This window comes from Carcharodon carcharias, chromosome 21 (assembly GCF_017639515.1).
Source record: "Carcharodon carcharias isolate sCarCar2 chromosome 21, sCarCar2.pri, whole genome shotgun sequence".
NCBI lineage: Eukaryota > Metazoa > Chordata > Chondrichthyes > Lamniformes > Lamnidae > Carcharodon > Carcharodon carcharias.
Genome location: NC_054487.1, coordinates 33125882 through 33148883, shown reverse-complemented (window position 1 = coordinate 33148883; position 23002 = coordinate 33125882). Strand labels below are relative to the sequence as shown.

Below are 23002 nucleotides of genomic sequence, written 5' to 3'. Positions count from 1 at the left end.
TGTAAAGGTTTATAGAAATTATAATGAAATGAACGAAAAAAATATTGTTGTGTATTAGAAGGATAATCGTGCAGATTTGGAAGAAAATAACAGTGAATATAAATTGTGAAATATATCGATTGCAATTTAAAATGTACTGTACTTCAAAATTGGAATCTTTTCTAGAATATGTTCAAATGAAAGATCATAAATTTATGTAGCATTTTGTATACGATTTATATTATAAAAAGTATTGGGAATATGTATTCCATTCATCAGTTTCGCTGGTGACTTTGACACAGATGTAAATTAACATGTGATGTTTGAAAGGGATAAGTTGGGGAATCATGGCTTAAATGATGCACGGCTGCAAAACATTACGGATGGATAGGTGAGGAAGCAATAACGATGCGCACAGCTTGGTGGTTGCATGGGAGAAATGGTTATGGTGATGAATATGTTGTAAAAAGGAAATTGGAGGCTTCTAAAAATGTAGTAGCAAGTACAGAACAGGTTATGGATATGAAATTTGAGCAGAAAATAGGAAATTTGGTCAGATATAATGAAGAGAAAGGTGAGGGATAATCTGAGAGGAAAGATAAAATTACATCATTTTGGGGCAAGGAAGTCTCAGGAGATTTAATGGTGTGTAAGCAATTTAAAAAGGAAACAGAAACAGCAGCAGGATTAACGAGATAATAGTGAAAATTGAACTGGACAACAGAAATACTAGAAGTGGCAGTTTAAAAAAAAATGGTGTCGCACTAAAACATATCTGGACTGATGCATAAAAAAAAAATCACAAATACTGTGGCTAGAAAGAAATACCAAAAGCAGAGCTGTAGTGAGAAAAGACTGGAAGGAGGGTTTAAAAAGTAAGAGATATACTTAAAAACAGAAATAAGAGAAACAACACTAAAAGCAATGTAGATATAATGAGCATGACTTAAAAAGTAGCTGGAGCGAGACTATTAACAAGCACAAAAGTGGAGCACATGAGGTAGTATATTATGTTATAAGTTCTTTGAAAAGAAAAATAGCTATTTTGAGCAAGGAGGACATCAGCAGCCTGTAAAAAGCTGCAGCAAGAGTAGGTCTTTGATGATACAAGACGACATCAAGAAGGCTCTCAAACGAGTGAAGAAACAAAAAGGCAGATGCCCCAAAACCCATCAAGAGTGGGACACAAATTTATTAAAAAATTGTCTATAAATTAGAAGTTTAAACTTAAATATCATTTTCAAATAACAAGATAAAACGTGAATAGAAAGTTAAATACTTACCTACTGGAAAATAAGCAAGATAATGATAGAACTGGAAGAAAAAAATTGATAAATTTGCACACCACGGTTGCAGTTACATAGTAACACTGATGTTCCAAAACTGCACTAAAAGAGTTAACTTGGCACTTCATAAAAGGGAAAAGTTGACATGAAGATATCAAAAATTACAATAATTGAAGCAAGGTTAGTAGATAAGAAACCCATATGCAATGCAAGATTAGGTATAGAATGTATTACATACTATGTGCCAGAATAAATACTAAAATATGTGAGAGCACTTCTTGTAAATTCACCTTTCTCTTCCAGCTTGTTCTTATGGCGCCTATCTTGGGATATTAGTGTCCCAAATGTTTCATAAAAGGAGCTAAAAGTATGAAATGTATGCTGAAGACACATTGGCACAAACAATTCTTCCCTTCCAACATACATTTAGCCCCTTTTCCAACCAAGGAGGAACATTCAAATGAGGTGCCATTAAAAGCTTCCCTTTGGTTATCTTGCTTTTCTACTGTTCGGGCCATTGCCCATGGACTTGTTTCATGAAGGTAACATTGTACTAACGTAAATGCAAGATCTTCAACCCTTAGAGTGAATTTAATGGCTGTTTAAGATTTTCCAAGTACTTTAATTAGAAAGGGAAGTGTAAGACATGCAAATAATGCAGAAACCAATATTTTCACAGTAATATGTTTAGAGCTGATTATGCAAGCAAAATATTTATTGTGCACTTAAACAGTTCAACAGCGGTTTTACAGGTTTCTCTACAATATCAGAATTGTAAACTTCCTGTTGTAACCTGTCACATCCAAAAATCTGAAAAGCTAGAACCATAAAATTAATTACATCGGATATTTCCAGCTATAATACCTTGTAATTTCGAAATACTAACTTGAACAAATTACAGCGCAGTATAAGTTTGTGAAAGCAACTAGCCTTCAAATGGAGTAAATGTGTACCCACCTGTATTTATTTTTAAAAATTCTAATTAAATAGAATAGGTCTCACACAGGCCTCCTTCATGAAATCAAAACGCGTCAATACAATAATGAAAACAGAAAATGCTGGAAAAACTCAGCAGGTCTGGCAGCATCTGTGGAGAGAAACAGAGTTAACGCTTCAAGTCTATATGACTTCTTCAGAGTAATACGGTCTCGAAACATTAACTCTGTTTATCTCTGCCAGACCGGAGTTCTTCCAGCATTTTATTTTTATTTCAGATTTCCAGCATCCACAGTATTTTGCTTTTATCACCCCAATACAATACCTGTATGCTTAAATTACTGATCTGACAAACAGATTAGTCTTGCAATATTCTCAACCTGACTCAACGCACAGTCAACTGATCTGGGTTTGTGGATAATCACAAATAAGACCATAAGACATAGGAGCAAAAATTAGGCCAATCGACCTATCAAGTCTGCTCCGCCATTCGATCATGGCTGATAAGTTTCTCAACCCCATTCTCCCGCCTTCTCCCCATAACCTTTGATCCCCTTACCAATCAAGAACCTATCTATCTCAGTCTTAAATACGCTCAATGACCTGGCCTCCACAGCCTTCTGTGGCAATGAATTCCATAGATTCACCACTCTCTGTCTAAAGAAGCTTCTCCTCATCTCTGTTCTAAAAGGTCTTCCCTTTACTCTGAGGCTGTGCCCTCGGGCCCTAGTCTCTCCTACTAACAGAAACATCTTCCCCATGTCCACTCTATCCAGGCCTTTCAGTATTCTGTAAGTTTCAATTAGATCCCCCTTCATCCTTCTAAACTCCATCGAGCATAGACCCAGAATCCTCAAATGTTCCTCATATGTTAAGCTTTTCATTCCTGGGATGGTTCTCGTGAACCTCCTCTGGACCCTCTCCAGGGCCAGCACATCCTTCCTAAGATACGGGGGCCCAAAATTGCTCACAATATTCTAAATGTGGTCTGACCAGAACCTTATAAAGTCTCAGCAGCACATCCCTGCTTTTATATTCCAGTCCTCTCGAAATAAATGCCAACATTACATTTGCCTTCCTAACCACGGACTCAACCTGCAAGTTAACCTTAAGAGAATCCTGGACTAGGACTCCCAAGTCCCTTTGCACTCTAGATTTCTGAATTCTCTCCTCATTTAGAAAATAGTCTATGCCCCTCTATTCTTCCTACCAAAGTGCATGACCACCACTTCCCCACGTTGTATTCCATCTGCCACTTCTTTGCCCATTCTCCTAACCTGTCCAAATCCTTCTGCAGCCTCTCCACCTCAATACTACCTGTCCCGCCACCTATCTTCGTATCATCTGCAAACTTAGGCAGGATGCCCTCAGTTCCTTCATCTAGATCATTAATTTATAAAGTGAAAAGTTGTGGTCCCAACACTGACCCCTGTGGAACTCCACTAGTCACCGGTCGCCATCCTGAGAAGGACCCCCTTATCCCCACTCTCTACCTCCTGCTAGACAGCCAATCTTCTATCCATGCTAGTACCTTGCCTCTAACGCCATGGGCTCTTATCTTACTGAGCAGCTTCCTGTGCGGCACCTTGTCAAAGGCCTTTTGGAAGTCCAAGTAGATAACATCCATTGGCTCTCCATTGTCTAACCTACTTGTCACCTCCTCAAAGAATTCTAACAGATTTGTCAGGCATGACCTCCTCTTGATGAAACCATGCTGACTTTGCCCTATTTTACCATGCACTTCCAAGTATTCTGAAATCTCATCCTTAATAACGGACTCTAAAATCTTACCAACGACCGAGGTCAGGCTAATCGGCCTGTAATTTCCCGTCTTTTGCCTGAATTCCTTCTTAAAGAGGGGGGTTACATTAGCAATATTCCAGTCCTCTGGGACTCTCCCTGACTCCAGTGATTGCTGAAAGATCACCACTAACGCCTCCACTATCTCTTCAGCTATCTCCTTCAGAACTCTGGGGTGTAATCCATCTGGTCCAGGTGATTTATCCACCTTCAGACCTTTCAGTTTTCCTAGCACCTTCTCTTTGGTAATGGCCACCATACTCACCTCTGCCCCCCAACTCTCTTCAACTTTGGGGATGTCACTCGTTTCTTCCACTGTGAAGACTGACGCAAAGTGCCTATTCAGTTCCTCTGCCATTTCTTTGTTCCCCACTACCACTTCTCCAGCGTCATTTTCCAGTGGCCCAATGTCCACTTTTGCCTCTCTCTTACCCTTTATATATCTAAAAAAACTCTTGCAATCTTTTTATATTACTGGCTAGTTTACCCTCATATTTAATCTCCTCCTCCCTTATTTCTTTTCTAGTTGTCCTCTGTTGGTCTTTGTAGGCTTCCCAATCCCCTGGTTTCCCACTGCTCTTCGCCACATTGTATGCTTCCTCTTGAGCTTTCATGCTGTCCCTGACTTCCCTTGTCAGCCATGGTTGCCTCGTCCTCCCTTTAGTATGCTTCTTCTTCCTAGGGATGAATTTTTGCTGTGTCTCCCAAATTACTCCCAGAAACTCCTGCCATTGCTGTTCCACTGTCTTTCCTGCTAGGCTCATCTCCCTGTCAATTCTGGCCAGCTCCTCCCTCATGCCTCTGTAGTTGCCTTTATTCAATTGTAATACCGTTACATCTGACTCCAGCTTTTTCCTCTCAAATTGCAGGGTAAATTCTATCATATTATGGTCACTTCCTCCTAAGGGTCCCTTCACCTTCAGCTCCCTTATCAAATCTGCCTCATTACACATCACTAAATCTAGAATTGCCTGTTCCCTAACGGGCTCCACCACACGCTGCTCCAAAAAGCCATCTCGTAGACATTCCACAAATTCCTTTTCTTGGGATCCACTACCAACGTGATTTTCCCAGTCTACCTGCATATTGAAATCCCCCACGATCACTGTAACCTTACCTTTCTTACACACCTTTTCTATCTCCTGGTGTATCTTATGCCCCACATCTTGACTACTGTTCGGAGGCCTGTTCATAACTCTCATTATGGTTTTTTGACCTTTGCGGTTCCTCAACTCTACCCACACAGATTCTACATCATCTGACCCTACATCATTTCTTGCTATTAATTTCATTTCTTACTAACAAAGCAACCCCACCCCCTCTGCCAACCTGCCTGATGATAAGCTGCACTGGAGTTCTACTGCATGTCTACATCCACCCTTTAAATATAACACAATAATTAGCTTTAATGCTAATAGAACAGATAAACTGCCAATGTTTTTATCACCTGGAGCATGGGACAACCACAGGTAAAGCTTTCCAGTTAATAACATTTTGAAATTCTTCTTCCATTTGTTATGATCACAAGGGAGACCATTAACTCTTAAAAAGAAATTCAAATTCCCAGTTATTGACAGAAAGGAATTATGCCACAAGGTTTCAAATTTAAAACAAAAACTTTTATTGGACAAGAACTAAACAAAGCAAGTACTATTAATTTAACACTATATTTCTTAAGCCCTTATTATTTAAGCCAGAAAATCTCAAAGGACCAGCCCTGTTCTATTTTTATTTCCATCCAAGAATTCCCCTATACATTATGAGATCTGGAGGGTTAATTCATTTCTCCTTCTGGGACCAAGTATGCCAGAGCTCTCCGGAATTCATTTTGATTTCTCCTGAGTATTCCGGTTAATCTTCAAAATATGAGATTTCATGGGGATTCTTCCATTAGCTTTTGGCTAAGGGATCCGCCAATTTTCCTCAAAATATCTCAACTGTGGATTTGACAGTTTAATCTTGGGCCGCACTGAATTCATGCTTAGTGATTTAAAAGTCAGGAACACCTGATTCCTAATGGCCTATAGTCTCACTGTCCAGGCTTTGGATAAATACTGACTGATTTTTCCCAGTCTACTGCCACTGCTGCTGTACAGATTCTAGCAGACTACCTCTGCCTTCTCAAAGATGACTGCCTGTTTCTGTGAGCAAAAACACACCCAGATCAATTAGAATAAAATGAACCTTCCTAACTCCCACATCCCATCTCCATGGCAATGTGGCACACTTTGGGATACTCCAAGCAAAAACATTATCTTTTACCTTCAAAACAACTCATTGATTCTGTGACCTTCATGAATAATTTATATCTCTAATAGAGTTAACGGCCCTCTTTCCAGATTTGCTGGTTTCTTGGTTCCACCAAGAACCCCCTTGTTTACAAAGGTGCTTTTAGGTTTTTTGATCTGGGAACTACATGAGTAATCCAAATCCCTTACTGAAATAACTGTAGACCTCTTCTTCCTACTAAGAACCCAGAGATGAGTCACCCATTGTTTAAATTTTCTTACTTCTACCTCTGCCCTTATTAACTAAACACAGGTTACCTTTTGAACTGTAATTACCCCACTGTTTACCAGTTTCTCATCCAAGTGCTTCCATTTATCTTCATTTAAAATTCAATTTCTAAACTAAAAGTTATTTTTCTAAAACATATGAATTATGAAATCAGATATTGGCAACATACTTCTTATAATTGAGCAGAGGTTATCAATCGAACATGATGATCCATATTATTCAACCTTGAATGGTGGTATTCCACAAATGATATTCCCAGCAGGACTGGCAGCAAAGGCCCCATTATTTACAGGGAGAGTGCATAAATGCGCAATTGAGGAGGGAAACCTGGAAACCCCAGGAATACAGAGCTCCTAACGAATTTAATGAGGGGACCTCATTATTATTTTTAAAATTCTGTTATTTTTCACACGGAAAGGTAATGTTGCTGAGTTGAAAATCCTGGCCACTGTTTCTGAATTTTGCCTGGCTAGGTGACACATTTCACCCCTACTTTGAAAACAATCTAGTCTGGTTTATTTAAAAATGCAAATATTCTTCTGTACCTTACATTCTCCCATGTTTACCTCCTTAACATTTCAAACCTAGCTTATCTTCTAATACATCAAAGCCTTCAGACTAGCTGCCTTTAATGCAATTAAGCCTCATACACACAGACACATATATCACTATTTTACAATAAATTCCAATAAATTGAGAATTATTATATCTTCCTGTCAAATTCCAGCAGATTTGAGGCCACGCCCCTTTTAAACCATAAAGCAGGTAAATTTAAAGGGCCAGTGAAATTGACAGGCCAGGGAGAAGGTAAATGTCCAAGGTGAGCGGACAGGAATTGGAGGGTGGCAGGGGTCAGGTCGGAGGTCTGGGGGGCTGTGGGGACGGGTCAGAAGTCTGGGGTCATAGGGGTGGGATCGTAGTTCCAGGAGGAGTGGGGCAAGTTGGTCAGAGGTCCGGGGGGATTGGGGGTGGATGGTTGGAGATCAGGGGGATTGAGGGTGGATGGTCGGGTGGGCGGTGGGGGTCAGAGATCGGGGGAACGAGGGTGCTGGAGGTCAGGGGTGTCAGGCGGGTGGAGAGAAAAAAAAGTCCTGTGTGGGGAATGGAACTGTTGAGGTTTTCAAGATCCTGAGGGGTATGGACTGGTTAACTAGTGAGAAACTGTTCCCACTCAAGTCAATATCAAGAACTGGAGAGCACATATTCAAAATAATTGGCAAAAGGAGTAATAGTGATGCGAGGAAATGTTTTTCACCCAGAGGGTGGTTGCAGTCTGAAATGAACTTCCTGAGAAGGTGGCGGAGGCAGGTTCGATCAAGGTATTTGAAAGGGAATTGGGTTGCAATTTGAAAAGAATGAATGTGCAAGGTTACGGAGATAAGGCAGGGGAGTGGGACTAGATAAAATGCTCTTTCAGAGAGCAAGTACAGACTTGATGGGCCAAATGGCTTCCTTCTGCACTGTAAAAATTCTGTGAATTTTTCTTGTAAGAAGATAAATGAGTGAGAAATGTGTGCCAAGAGGAATGGGAGAACTGAAATAAGATGTTAGGTGTTATGAAGCAGTTAAAGTGAAGGATGGGGTTTTACAGTTGTGCATGCAAGTAACTGGTGTTAGAGAGGCTGTATAGTCATAATACAGGATACCAAGTTAGAGCTCTCCTTAATCCAAATGCATTGTGAAGGATTAGTTGTGCAAGATTGCTTTAATAGAGTGCAGAGAGTGGGCAAGGAAGAAAAAGGGGGTGTCCAGTGTATTACCTTGCCAGCCCTGACAAGGTTGTTGAAACTTTCGCAGTGCTGTTCTGCAGTATTGGGCAATGAGGGAGTTGGCACTCAAGTGACTGCCCTTCAGATGACACATCCCTGACTGGCTAGGTGGCACCCACACCCAAGAGTCTTTGCCTTCCGCTTTCAATCTCCTCCAGTATGGCATGGAGGTCTGCAGCTGCAAAAGTTATGTATTCTTCCCCTGGTTGGAGCCATGCCTTGTTGCCTTCTGTGTCTTCTGTACAAATATAAGAGGTATTCAGAGAAAGATCCAAGCACTATTCCTTTTTGTCTGTCTGCTACTGAAGAGTGTAATCTGATGCATGTTTTTAAAGGTTGGCCTTGAGTATCCATGCAATTTAAGCTGCTTAAGTTGTTATACATAGCTTTTGCTGTATAACCAGTATCAATGGGTGCACTCCCTCCACCACTGACGCACAATGACAGCAGTTTGTATCATCTACAAGATGCACTGCAGGAACTCAGCAAGCCTCCTTAGCTGTCATGAAAATATAATAACTCTCATAGTCTTATTGTGATTTAATGTAAAATAGGGTTAATAGTGGAGTTTGGAGCGAGAGCACGTATGTTTTAATTGAATTGGAGACAGCTGGTCTGCAAGCTTTGATGCATCAAAAAAGCTAGGTTTGAAATGCTAAATATGTAAACATGGCTGAAGTTTCAGAATGTGAGGTGTAAGGAAAATTTGCATTTTTAGATCAATTGGGTTTGAATTTCAAAGAAATGGTAAAATGTTACTCCTAGCCATAGGAAGCCAAGCCAAACAATGTTTTATTTTTCCCAAAGGTTACAGATAAGACTTTTCATATTACTAATTTTATGAGGAAAGTAAACTTGCAAAAACAAATGGGAACAACGGAACTTACATTAAAAGGGAAGAGACATGTATAAAAGGAGATAAGGATATGTGTCAGAAAGGAGAAGGCATTCCAAGATCTAATAAGTGTGAAAAGCCTCCAGCCTCTGTGCATCAAGTTGCTGTCTACAGGAACCAAAGCTGAGAAAACTCACTTTGAATTCTCCTACCCAGGGTATTGAGTCGTTTTGCCTGGGTCTGTTTAAATATATTTATTTTTACTGTTGCCTTAACAGGGGTGTAACTGGAAGCCAGATTAATTAGGGGTTTTAGATATTATTATAGTAGTAGTTTGTAGACCTGTATGTGCTTGAAGTCTTTTCTTTTGTTAATAAATGTTTAATTTAGTTTTCTAAAAACCTCTGAAGTCGTGGTAGTCTTATTACTTCCGAATTCAGGGCACGCATCTCAAAATGAAATACAAATCGCAAAACAGCTGTGACCATGTGATCAAGTTACCCTCATGGATTTAATCCACCTGGTACACCATCTGCCACATCATAACTAAGCACCTTCCAAATCCACGACCATTACCATCTAGGAGAACAAGAGCAGCAGACAGATGGGAACACCACCACCTGAAAGTTCCCCTCCAAGCCGCTCATCATCCTGGCTTGGAAAAATATCGCTGATCCTTCACTGACGACCGGATCAAAATCCTGGAACTCCCTCCCTAACAGCACTGTGGGCGTATCTACACCACATGGATTGCAGCGGTTCAAGGCAGCTCATCACCACCCTCTCAAGGGCAATTAAGGATGGGCAATAAATGCTGGGGTAGCCAGCGATGCCCCTATCTCATGAATGAATAAAAAAAACTATTGAGCGGACCCAAGAAACTATGTGCATGCCCCTCTACTGCAGGCTACCAACAGGCACAGACTTCTTTTCAAAGATGGAGTAGCAGCAGAATTTGATAAGTCAAGGATTCCAATAGCCAACGACAAACAAAGCAGAATATGAGCTAAGATTTGTGTTCCTCAACAGTGAAGTAAAACTAATCCATCAATTTTTCCAGCAGAAACTCTACATCTTAACCCAAATCCCATTCCTGTCAAATGCTTAAAGACAAGCTTGAAAAACTACATTTTTAAAAATTCATTCTTGGAAAGAGAGTGTCACTGGCAGGGGCAGCATTTCTTGCCAACCCCTAATTGCCCTTGAGCCGCTGTAGTACACACACACACACTACTATTTGGAAGGGAGTTCCAAGTTTTTAACCTATTGACAGTGAAGGAATGGCGATATGGTTCCAAGTCAGAATGGTGTTTGGTTTGAAGGGGAACTTGCAAATGATAGTGTTCCTTGCATCTGCTGCCATTGTCCTTCTAGGTGGCAGAGGTCATGGGTTTGGAAGATACTGTCAAAGGAGTCTTGGCAAATTGCTGCAATGCATCTTGTGCATTGCTGATAGGGTAAGTGAATGTTTAAGATCATGCACGAGGTGATCAAGTGGGCTGTTTTGTCTTGGATGGTGTCGGGCTTCAAGCGCAGTTCGAGCTGCACTAATCCTTGCATATGGAGAACATTCCTTCACACTTCTGACTTGTGACTTGTAGATGGTTGACAGGCTTTGGGGAGTCAGGAGATTACTCACTGCCTCTGACCTGCTGCTGTAGCCACAGTATTTATATGACTTGTCCAGTTGAGTTTCTAATCAATGGTAACCCCCAGGATGTTGGTGATGGAGGATTCAGCAAGAGTAATGCTGTTGAACATCAAAGGGAGGCAATTAAATTCTCTCTTGTTGGAGATGGTCATTGCTTGGCACTTGGGTGGTGCAAATGTTACAGTCCAAACCTGAAAGTTGTCCAAGTCTTGCTGCATACAGGTACAGAATGCTTCAGTATGAGCAGTTGTAAATAATACTGAGCACTGTGCAAGGATCAGCAAACATCCCCACTTCTGACCTTATGATACAGCGAAGATTACTGATGAAGCTGCTGAATACAGTTGGTTGATCACCAACACCCTCTACCTTTTCGGCTCTGAAACACTGCCCAGCTCCATGCCATGTTATTCCCACTGCCACTGACTTCCACATTTTTGTCAGTTCCAGACTCTGGTCTCCATTCTCTATCCTATACAAATCCAACTCATCCAGACCTCTGCCACCCTCATTTTTAACTGGTGCAAAATTCTGCCAACCTATCTTCTTAATTCTTGCCAATGGCCACTCATTCCCCATTCACAAGCACAGCAAAGGCCTTGTCTAAATCAGTTATGAGCAGATTTCCTTGAAAAAAACTAGACAACACTGCTCTTATGCAGTGGTTATGCCAAAATAGAGACCAATGACTTCGATTTTAAAAAGGGTTTGAATTCCCATTCCCGGCTCAAAGCATCACACAAAATTTTATATTTTAACAGTTTTACTCTAACAAACTAAATCAACATCAACTAAACATGACTTAGTAGGCAACTAATACATTAAACCACACAAAATATATCTCACTTAACTTCCTAACATGACCAAAAGCCCCATGCTGCATTTATACTTTACAAAGCACACTCTGCAGAATTGTAATCTTTACAGGACCCAGTCCAAAGTTATACATAGCTTCTAACAGGCTCACTTTTCTCTGTTTCATTGAAATGCAATGTTCAGTGTCTTGTCAAAAGTCATTCCCCTCTGTCTTCTCAAAATTTTGTTTTCATACATGGGATGTGGGTGTCGCTGACTAAGCCAGCATTTATTGCTCATCTTCAACTGCCCTAGAGAAGGTAGTGGTGTGCCGCCTTCTTGAACTGCTACAGCCTGTGTGTTGTAGGAGCATCTCCTGCCCTTGTTCTTCTAGCTGGTAGAGGTCATGGCTTTGGAAGGAGCCTTGGTGAGTTACTGCAGCGCCTCTTGTTGTGGTGGATGGGGTGCCAATCAAGCGGGCTGCCTTTGCCTTTGTCTCCATCTCCAGGTGTTAAAACTTGGTACCTTCAATGGGGTTTGACCTGGGCCTCTGTCCCCAAGACAACCAAGTCACATGGACTTAGGAGGTCATGTTAACCCCCTCCATGACTCCATTTTATCTTAAATTAAAAGGAGATTGTTCAAAATATAACCATCTTATAAAAACAAGCATTTGTAATACCTTCCTTTCCTAAAGGCAAGTTAGACAAAACTTCTCCTTTCCAAAGACAGCTGAGCAAAATGACATGCTTAGATTTTGAACTCTGATTCTCTTATAGTCTAGGTTTTGAAATGTGAATGATATAGTCTGTATCTGATAGCTTCACCCTCCTTAAATTGGCAATTGCTAATGGCACCATCTGCACCTCTGCTTTTCCGAACCTGGTCTATGTCATTTTAACCCCTTCACCCACTCCCACAGTAATCATGACTATTTCCACTCTATCATCCGTGGCAAAGCCATCTAACCTACCCCTACACTTGAAATCCTATGCCAATCCTAGATATTTCTTTCTGCTCCTTAAAAATTCACCTTATAGGCTACATATTCAACATTGCCTTTAGCTACCTTCCCCACCCTTTGCTCCTACTCCTGTTTGGGTTCAACACCCACCACCTTCCACTCTCCAACCATAAAATCCTTTGGAACTTTTTTTTTTGCATTAAATGCACTATATAAATGCAAATGGCTCATACTGAAGAATGCTTCAAAGCCATTCAACCCATTAACCTCTCTCATTCTGTGGACTGTGCAGAATTTGGCACACAATGGGTTTTATCCCATTTATTTTACCCCAGAATTTCCAGGATCACTAAAGTTTTGTCGTAACTTATGTCGGTTTTTAATGCAATCATCTCAACGGGGACAACTGGAGCCAAGGATAGTATAAAGCATATGTCATCATCCCTCTTAAAGTCCCCCTTATCTAAGCGATGTTATAAAAATTAAAATTTGAAGCCATCAAACCTCTATTTATGCATATTAAGCACAACTTAAAAATGAAACTGAGGAACGTTTAATGCAAAACACTGATGCCACAAAACATTTAAAGATATAGAAAATAAACTGCATTTCTCAATAAGGAGGAATAAAAAAAGCCACTAAAACTGCAGAAATAACTATTTTGGGTTATGCTGTACCTAAAGTTTTGGGCATAATTTTATGTCTGTTCAGAATGGATATAAATTCAGGAAACTAATTTTCTGGCCTTATGCATAGGTGTGGGGGATATGTTATTGAGCTAAGTGAAGTTTCAGTGATCACTTGGTGCAAATGTTTTAGGAAATTTGTGCACAGTGATGTTTTGACCCAAAACTACTGTAAATCAGTTATGGGCAAATTAATTTGGAAATAAAGATGCAACCCTGCTCTTGCACTATAGTTAGGGTCATTCGTCTTTGGAATTCTCTTCCAGAGAGCAGCAGAGACTGGGTCATTGAATATATTCACAGCTGAGTTAGACAAAGGAGTCAAGGTTTATCAGACAGGCAGGAAAGTAGAGTTAAGGCCACAATTAGGTCACCCAGGTATTAAATGGCTCGAGGTGCAAAATGGCCTACTCCTGCTCCTATTTATGTTCTTATGGACTAGCAATGCTGAATATCCAGGAATTTCCATATCTTTATCTGTGAGAGACAAGTTGAACAAGACAGTGGAACAAAACGCAGTAGCTGTATTTTATACTCATCAACTTCAAATGGTGAATAATTTAGCAAAACAGAGCAGCAGCTTCAAAAAAGCTGACGTTAACTGTATTTATATAACAACATTAAGGTAAAGAATATCCTGAGCACTTCATAGACAGTCAAATGTAAAAGGGATGCTGAGCTACAAAAAGGCTAAAAGTTTGGACACATAATGGATTTTGAGGAAGCTTTGAAGCAGAAGAGGAAGGTGGAGACATACAGTGATTTAGCAAAGGAAATCCAGAGAGTGGAAGACAAGTAGTTGAAAACTCCGCCACCAAATATGCAGCATAGGCAGTGTTAGGTGCACAAAGGTCAGAAGTCAGTGGAGAAAAGTACTGGGTGGAAAGGCAGTGTAGGGATGGAGGATTTGCAGAGGGCAGGTAGTGATTGTGGGATTAAAAGATGTGGATAAGGATTTTAATAATTTGAGGCATTTGAGGCCAGAAAGCAGGTCTCAGATAGCAAAAACAGAGGTGATAGACAAGTGGAACTTAGTACAGGATAGAACATACTGGGCAGAGCTTAAGACAAAAAACTTCATTTTATATAGCTCCTTTTAAAGCACTTTAGAGCCAGTGATGTGATTTTGAAGAGTAATCACTGTTGTAATCAAGGATATGTGGTAGCCAATTTGTGCACAGCAAACTCCAATGAACAGTAATGCGATAATTGACAGATATTTCTCTTCAAAATAGTGCCACAGCTCCGGGTTTAACATCTCACCCAAAAAATGGCAGCTCTGACAATGCACCACTCCCTCAGCATTGTACTAGTGTCATCCTAGGTTTCATGCTTAAGTCTCTGGAGTGGAACCTAAACCCATAACCTTCTAACACAGATTAGAATGCTACCACTGAGCCACAGCTGACACTTTTGATGAACTGGGAGTTATGGAGGGTGGAAAATGAGAGGCCAACAGGGGCAGCTTTAAAGTAGTTAAGTGTGGAGGTGAAAAAGTAATTCACAAGATTTTGCACAACAGGGCGGCGGCTGAGGTAAGATCAGAGGAGGGCAATGTTGCAAAGGTTGAAGTATGCAGTTCTCCTGCCAGAATGGATCTGGGATTTAAAGCTCAGTTCAGGGTCAAACTGAGGTTGTGAACTCAGCAGGTCTGGCAGCATCAGCGGAGAAGAAAAGAGTTGACGTTTCGAGTCCTCATGACCCTTCAGCAGAACTGGGTGAATCCAAGGAGAGGGGTGAAATATAAGCTGGTTTAAAGTGGGGGGTGGTTGGGAGAAGTGGAGGGGGGTGGTGTGGTTGTAGGGACAAGAAAGCAGTGATAGGAGCAGATAATCAAAAGATGTCACAGACAAAAGAACAAAACAACACAGAGGTGTTGAAGTTGATGATATTATCTAAACGAATGTGCTAATTAAGAATGGATGGTAGGACACTCAAGGTATAGCTCTAGTGGGGGTAGGGGACATAGAAGATTTAAAAATAATGGAAATAGGTGGGAAAAGAAAAATCTATATAAATTATTGGAAAAAACAAAAGGAAGGGGGAAGAAACAGAAATGGGTGGGGAAGGAGGAAGGAGTTCAAGATCTAAAGTTGTTGAATTCAATATTCAGTCTGGAAGGCTGTAAAGTGCCTAGTCGGAAGATGAGGTGCTGTTCCTCCAGTTTGCATTGGGCTTCACTGGAACAAAGCAGCAAGCCAAGGACAGACATGTGGCAAGAGAGCAGGGTGGAGTGTTAAAATGGCAAGCGACAGGGAGGTTTGGGTCATTCTTGGTCCAATGGAGAGACCAAACGAAAACTGGACAACTGCTTTGCAGAACACCTGCGGTCTGTCCACAAGACTGACCCAAATCTCCCTGTCGCTTGCCATTTTAACACTCCACCCTGCTCTCTTGCCCACATGTCTGTCCTTGGCTTGCTGCATTGTTCCAGTGAAGCCCAATGCAAACCGGAGGAACAACACCTCATCTTCCGACTAGGCACTTTACAGCCTTCCGGACTGAATATTGAACTCAACAACTTTAGATCTTGAACTCCCTCCTCCTTCCCCACCCCCTTTCTGTTTCTTCCCCCTTTCCTTTGGTTTTTTCCAATAATTTATATAGATTTTTCTTTTCCCACCTATTTCCATTATTTTTAAATCTTTTATGCCCCCCCACCCCCACTAGAGCTATACCTTGAGTGCCCTACCATCCATTCTTAATTAGCACATTCATTTAGGTAATATCACCAACTTCAACACCTGCGTTGTTTTGTTCTTTTGTCTGTGACATCTTTTGATTATCTGCTCCTATCACTGCTTGCTTGTCCCTATAACCACACCACCACACACACCCAACCCCCTCCACCTTAAACCAGCTTATATTTCACTCCTCTCCTTGGATTCACCCAGTTCTGCTGAAGGGTCATGAGGACTCGAAACGTCAACTCTTTTCTTCTCCGCCGATGCCGCCAGACCTGCTGAATTTTTCCAGGTAATTCTGTTTTTGTTTTGGATTTCCAGCATCCGCAGTTTTTTGTTTTTATCATGAGTTGTGAACTACTGGGTTTAATCTGAGTTTGAGAACTGTTGGGTTCTGTTCATGTGCTGTGTAAAATGGCTACCACTCTAAGACATTTTTTTACATTTAATGACATCAGAGATCATGAGTCTGGCAAATGACTGCGTACGAAGATATTTACCCAACCATCCCACTTTTCTATTTAAAAAAATGCGCATTCACTATCATCTGCAAGTTACTCCATATAGTCCATAAAGAAAATGGAAATAATCAAGAGTGTCAACTACAGACTGTATGAAGTTGCAGACCGAAGTTTTAATTATTCTCTGCTTTTTTTTAGTAAAAAGCATCTGCTGGTTCTCTTACTGCAAAGTCAACTCACTCCCAGCTATTCACTTTTGACACCATGTTCTATGTGGTGTGTAAAATGGCTATTGCCCTAAAACCTTTATTTACATATAATGACATCAGGAGTCACATACATTCGGCAAGACACAATGTACAAAGGTATTTGTCCAAAAAGCAGTGGTTAGGGAGCAGGTTAGAATTGGAGACAAAGGAGAAAGGTTTGCAGGAAGGGCCTAAAATTATGGTTAACAGCTTCTCAATGTTTAACTGGAGGAAGGTAAAACTCATTTAAGACATGTAGCATCAAGAATACAAGTGATGGAGAGAGCAATTTTTCAGGGAGAGTCAGATTTGTAGTCCCAAGCAGAGATTGGGGATGGGCAAAGAGATCCAGAACGCAGTGCAACTACTGGATCACCGTCCCATCTCTCAGTTCAAGCAGAAGCTCTTCTATTCCACCTGAATTCAAGATGTCATTTCCCTTTTTAGTAAATGCTAGCACTTCCCATCTCTTCGGTTAGTACTGGTAATTTCAGAATGTTGATACCACTTAGTGTTTTCAATATTTCAGATATTTAGTACAGAGGTTGTGATCTATTTAATTTCTTTATACAAAGATATCATAATCTAACATCTAAAATGTATATTGCAATGCTGATATTTCATCAACTGCTGATTTGGTCTTCACAGAATCCTCCTCATGCCTTTCAGAAGTGGCAAAGTGGTACTATATCAGCTCTTAATGCTGGCTTTCTTTTCTTTCCCTTTCCCTTTAATGTTGGTACTTTTTCTTCTACTGCTTTATGGTAAGACTTGCTTTCCTCCCCCACCTCAAGCACATTTTTGTGCTTGTCTCCTCCCAAATTGCAGTTTTTGGCATTCTGCAGGCCATAGTTAAAGATGAACTAGCAAGATGTAGAAAACTATGACTCATTAGGGATTTGATGACAGACAAGCAGTCATGCAGGTAGTCAACAAGTCATAACGTCCTGGAGCAACTCTAGAATCATATCAGTCCATCAAACATTACAGGCTGAATAATACTCTCCTAGATCAGGAGTGTCTGCCGCTTCATGGAGCATAACATGGGGTGTGATAACGTCGGGCACCATTTACAACATCACACTGGTTTACAATATTACAGTACGCAGGCAGGGGGTCACAAAGTTGAAAACCCACCCTTGCTATTTAAATTGCAATTGAGAAAGTAATTAAGGTCAGTAATGACCCAACTCACAGCTATAATATGTTCAGAAGGCAATAATACACTTCCAGGGTGAAAATCACAATAGGTAGGGAATCCGTTTTTTAAATAGGCAAGCTTGTTGGGCAGCTTTTAGAACTGCAGCTGAGACCAGAGTCTCAGCTTTGCAGTTAACACTTCATTGACTGCAGGGACTGCTCATGTGAATGAGAGGGACCTTTTGGACATTGTTTCATCTCCTCTGACTTTCCTCTAATTCAGAGGGCTCTTACAATTGATTATTTTCCTGTCCATTAGCCAGAGATGTAAGGTCTCTGAGACAGATAGGCATTGTGGTCTGAGTTGGAGAGACATCCTCCAGCGAAGAGGCGAGAACGATAAGGAGGAGGATGGTGACAGAAAGAAGGGAACACGGGGAGGCTCAGGATGCAATTTTTCAGGAAGGGGACAGAGCAGTGCCAGACCTAGAGGATCAGGAGAAACCCAGAAACCCTCAGCGGAGACACAGATGATCTTATGCTGCCCCAAGAGTTTGCAGGTGGAAATTTAGCTATCTGCAACTGAGCAAGACTCCGTGCAGAAGGCGGCTCAGGCTTTCAAGAGCTACCGTAAAGTCATTTTGTGTGATGCTCACAGGGGCAATTGCAATCAACTGCACTGGAGGCCTACCAATGCCTATTGCATTGAAGGTGACAGTGGAGCTGAACTTCTTCACAATAAGTTCAATCCAGGAAGCCTGTGGAGACTTTAGTGGGATAACACAGCCTGCTGCTCACTATTGCATTAAGGGGTTCACAGATGCTATGTTCCGAAGGGCTGGGAATTACATCTTATTCACACAGAATTTCCAGTCAAATAGATAGAGCCTGAGGATTTGCAGCTATTGCAGGTTTCACAGAATCACATAGTGCAGAAGAGGCTCTTCGGCCCATCGAGTCTGCACCAACATGTGATAAACACATGACCTACCTACCTAATCCCATTTACCAGCACTTGGCCCAAAGCCTTGAATGTTATCATGTGCCAAGTGCTCATCCAGGTACTTTTTAAAGGATGTGAGGCAACCCACCTCCACCAACCTCCCAGGCAGTGCATTCCAGACCGTCACCACACTCTGGGTAGAACAGTTTTTCCTCACATCCTCCCTAAACCTCCTGCCCCTCACCTTGAACTTCTGTCCCCTCATGACTGACCCTTCAGCTAAGGGGAACAGCTGCTCCCTATCCACCCTGTCCATGCCCCTCATAATTTTGAGCACTTCAATCACGTCGCCCCTCAGTCTTCTCTGCTCCAACGAAAACAACCCAAGTCTATCCAACCTCTCTTCATAACTTAAATGTTTCATCCCACGCAACATCCTAGTGAATCTCCTCTGCATTCCCGCAATCACATCCTTCCTATAATGTGGCGACCAGAACTGCACACAATGCTGTGGCCTCACCAAGGTTCTATACAACTCCAAAATGATCTCCCTACTTTTGTAATCTATGCCTCGATTGATAAAGGCAAGTGTCCCATATGATTTTCTCACCACCCCACTAACATGACCCCTGCCTTCAGAGATCCACGGACACATATGCCAAGGTCCCTTTGTTCCTCAGAACTTCCTAGTGTCACGCCGTTCATTGAATACTTCCTTGTCAAATTACTCCTTCCAAAGTGTATCACCTCACACTTTTCAGGGTTAAATTCCATCTGCCACTTATCTGCCCATTTGACCATCCCGTCTATATCTTCCTGTAGCCCAAGACACTCAACCTCATGGTTAACCACCTGGCCAATCTGTGTCATCCGCAAACTTACTAATCCTACCCTTCAGTCATCTATGTCATTTATATAAATGACAAATAATAGGGGACCCGAGCACAGATCCCTGTGGTACGCCACTGGACACTGGCTTCCAGTCACTAAAGCATCTTTCTGTCATCACCCTCTGTCTCTTACAACTAAGCCAATTTTGAATCCACCTTATCAAATTACCCTATATCCCATGTGCATTTGCCTTCTTTATAAGTCTCCCATGTGGGACCTTGTCAAAGGCTTTGCTGAAATTCATATACACTACAACAACTACACTACCCTCATCTACACACTTGGTCACCTCCTCAAAAAATTCAAGCAAATTCGTTAGGCATGACCTCCCTCTGACAAAGCCATGCTGACTATCTCTGATCAAACCTTGCCTCTCCAAGTGGAGATAGATTCGCTCCTTCAGAATTTTCTTCAATAGTTTCCCTACCACTGACATGAGACTCACGGGCCTGTCGTTCCCTGGCTTATCTCTACAACCCTTCTTAAACAGCAGAACCTCATTAGCTGCTCTTCAGTCCTCTGGCACCTCCCCTGTGGCCAGAGAGGAATTAAAAATTTGGGTCAGAGGCCCTGCAATCTCCTCCCTTGCCTCCCTCAGCAGTCCGGGACACAAATCATCTGGACCTGGAGATTTGTCCACTTTTAAGCCTGCCAACACCTCAAATACCTTGTCACTCCCTATATCAATTTGCTTAAGAACCTCGCAGTCTCTCTCCCAGAGTTTGACACCTTCATCCTCATTCTCTTGGGTGAAGACAGATGTGAAGTATTCATTCAACACTCTAGCGATGTCCACCCATAGATTGCCACCTTGGCCCCTTATGAGCCCTACTGTTTCCCTGGTTTTCCTCTTCCCATTGATATACTTATAGAATATCTTGGGATTTTCCCTTTTACCAGCCAGAGCTTTCTCATATCCCCTCTTTGCTCTCCTAATTGCTTTCTTAAGCTCCACCCTGCACTTTCTGTAGTCCACTAATGCCTCTGCTGATTTGCTTCCCTTGTACCTGCTAAAAGTCTCTTTTCCTTCTCATCGTAACCTGAATATCTCGGTCATCCATGGTTCTCTGGGCTTGTTACTCCTTCCTATCAGCCTAGACGGAACATGTTGAGTCTAAACCACCCCATTTCCGTTTTGAACACAACCCCACCCCCCCCCCCCCCCCACCAACTGCTCCTCTGTAGGTTTCCGCACAAGTAACTGTTCCCAGTCTACCTTGGCCAGATCCTGCCTTATTTTACTAAAATCCACTCTCCCCCAATCCAAATCATTTTTTTTGTAACTTGTCTATTTCTTTGTCCATAACAAACTTAAACTGTACCATGTTGTAGTCACTATCACTAAAATGCTCCTCCAGCACCAGCTCAGCCACCTGTCCGGCTTCATTCACCAGAATTAGGTCCAGCATTGCACAGTCCCTTGTTGGACTCTCTACATATTGATCTAAAAAGTTATCCTGTAAACATTTCAAGAAATCCACTCCATCCAAGCCCTTAACACTATGTCTATCCCAATTAATGTTGGGAAAGTTAAAATCACCTGATATAATTACCCTATTATTATTGTTTTTACACACCTCCGCAAATTGTGCACATATTTACTCCCCAAGGTGCAGGGAGCCATTGACTGCAGTAGCCATTAAGACTCCTGCTGGACAGCCATGCACCTTCATAAATAAGAAGGGGTCCCATTCAATCAATGTCCAGCTGGTGTGTGACCATAATCGGCAGATCATGGGTACCCAGGTAGCAATCACAATTTATACATGCTTAGGAACTGTCAGATTTTAGACCTTTTCACCTGCCTGGATTCGTCAGAGGAACAGCTGCTAGGTGATAAGGCTATCCACTGAAAGGATGTCCAATGAGGCCTGTGAGGGTGTCCAGGTCTGACATGGAGAGGAGGTACAATGAGAGCAACACCAGTACCAGGGCCATAGCAGAGCAGATCATCGATCTTCAAAAGATGCAATTCCGATGACTGGACAGATCTAGAGGTGCATTACAGTACTTCTCCTCTCATGCATCCCTGATGGCCATGGTTTGTTGCGCACTCCATAACATTGTCATGTAAAGATGAAATGCCCTGAAGGATAAGGACACACCAGATGGCGGGGGGGGGGGCAATCCTCTGATGAAGAGGGCAATGAGTTGAGGGGCCACAGCAATGCTCCTGCTAATGGCTCTGGCCATGATAGAGTAGATGGCTGTGACACCAGGGATGCCTTAGTATGGCAAAGATTTCTATAGTATATCTTGCCACTGACATAGAAGAGTTCTGGTGAAATCTTGGCCCTCCTTTTCCAAGAGATTCCTATAGCCCTTATATCCAAACATTCACCATCATCCCACACAAGAACATGATTCCTCCTGCCCTCCCTCAACCTTTTATTTCTTCCCTAAACCTCCAGACACCAGTCACATAGCCACTGCAACCAATAAGAACATTAGCACGAGGGAATGAGAGATTTGAATTTATCCACAAGCTTGTATAGTCTAACAGTGTCAATGAATAAAAAGTGCACCCATGTACCCCTATTCATGACTAATGTGGATATTTACTAACACGTTTACGAGTGCTCCAGCACAGTGCTCCCTCCTCATTTGCGGTGGCCCTGGAGAGAGGTGGTTGATCTGCCATCTCCACTGCCCTGGATGATTTTGGTGAGCATACTCTGTGCGGCTGTGGCCTTGAGCAGCCTGCCACTTCAGGAGACTCTTGCTGAGATGCATGCAAGCCTTCAGTTGCTGCGGGAATGGTCAAGGCCTGTGTCAGTGGCTGATGGACACAAGGGATGCTGCCCAAATCAGGAGCACCATGAAAGGAACTTCCAGATGGAGGCAGCTGCAGCTCACCCCCAACCACTAGGGCCAATTGGTCCTCCCTGTCATCCGGTGAGGTTCCAGGAGCTGGGTGGGCAACCAAGCTCCCAGTTCCCATCATCCTGGGTCTGAGCCCCAAAGAGTGGGTGATCACAGCACTTATGGCCTGGATGGACACCACCACATCCGGGCCAGAGCACTCAACCTCTCTGGCATACCTGCCAAATCTTCACGAGCCTCACGCTGAACATTCAGCATCTGCCACCTTAGACGACTCTAGATGCTCGTCATCTGACTCGGAATTAGACTCTGGAAAACCCCGGATACTCCTCCAACTGCCTGAGGCCTTCTCCACCATACTCTCCAGCAGCTGCATGTGTGAACGTGAAGTGCCCTTACCAGTGTGCAAATGACCCCCGTCTGATGTGCGAAACCCTGCCAAAGTGCCAGTATCTGAGATGGTGCTGGGTTCAAAGAGTGGATGTGATGCTGCAACTTCTGACGATTCCTCCTCGGAAGAGGAGGGAGGTTGCTAGATGGCTTCTGGTGCAGCTTGCGCTGAAAAGGCTTCTCCTGTAACAGAGAGAAATCTAT

General features: G+C 42.2%; 1 protein-coding gene across 6 annotated transcripts in view; it reads right to left on the bottom strand.

The window, feature by feature from the left end:
- Positions 1–23002, bottom strand: part of pparab (peroxisome proliferator-activated receptor alpha b) — a 269353-nt gene that overhangs the window by 30249 nt on the left and 216102 nt on the right. The gene's annotated exons all lie outside the window — the stretch shown is intronic.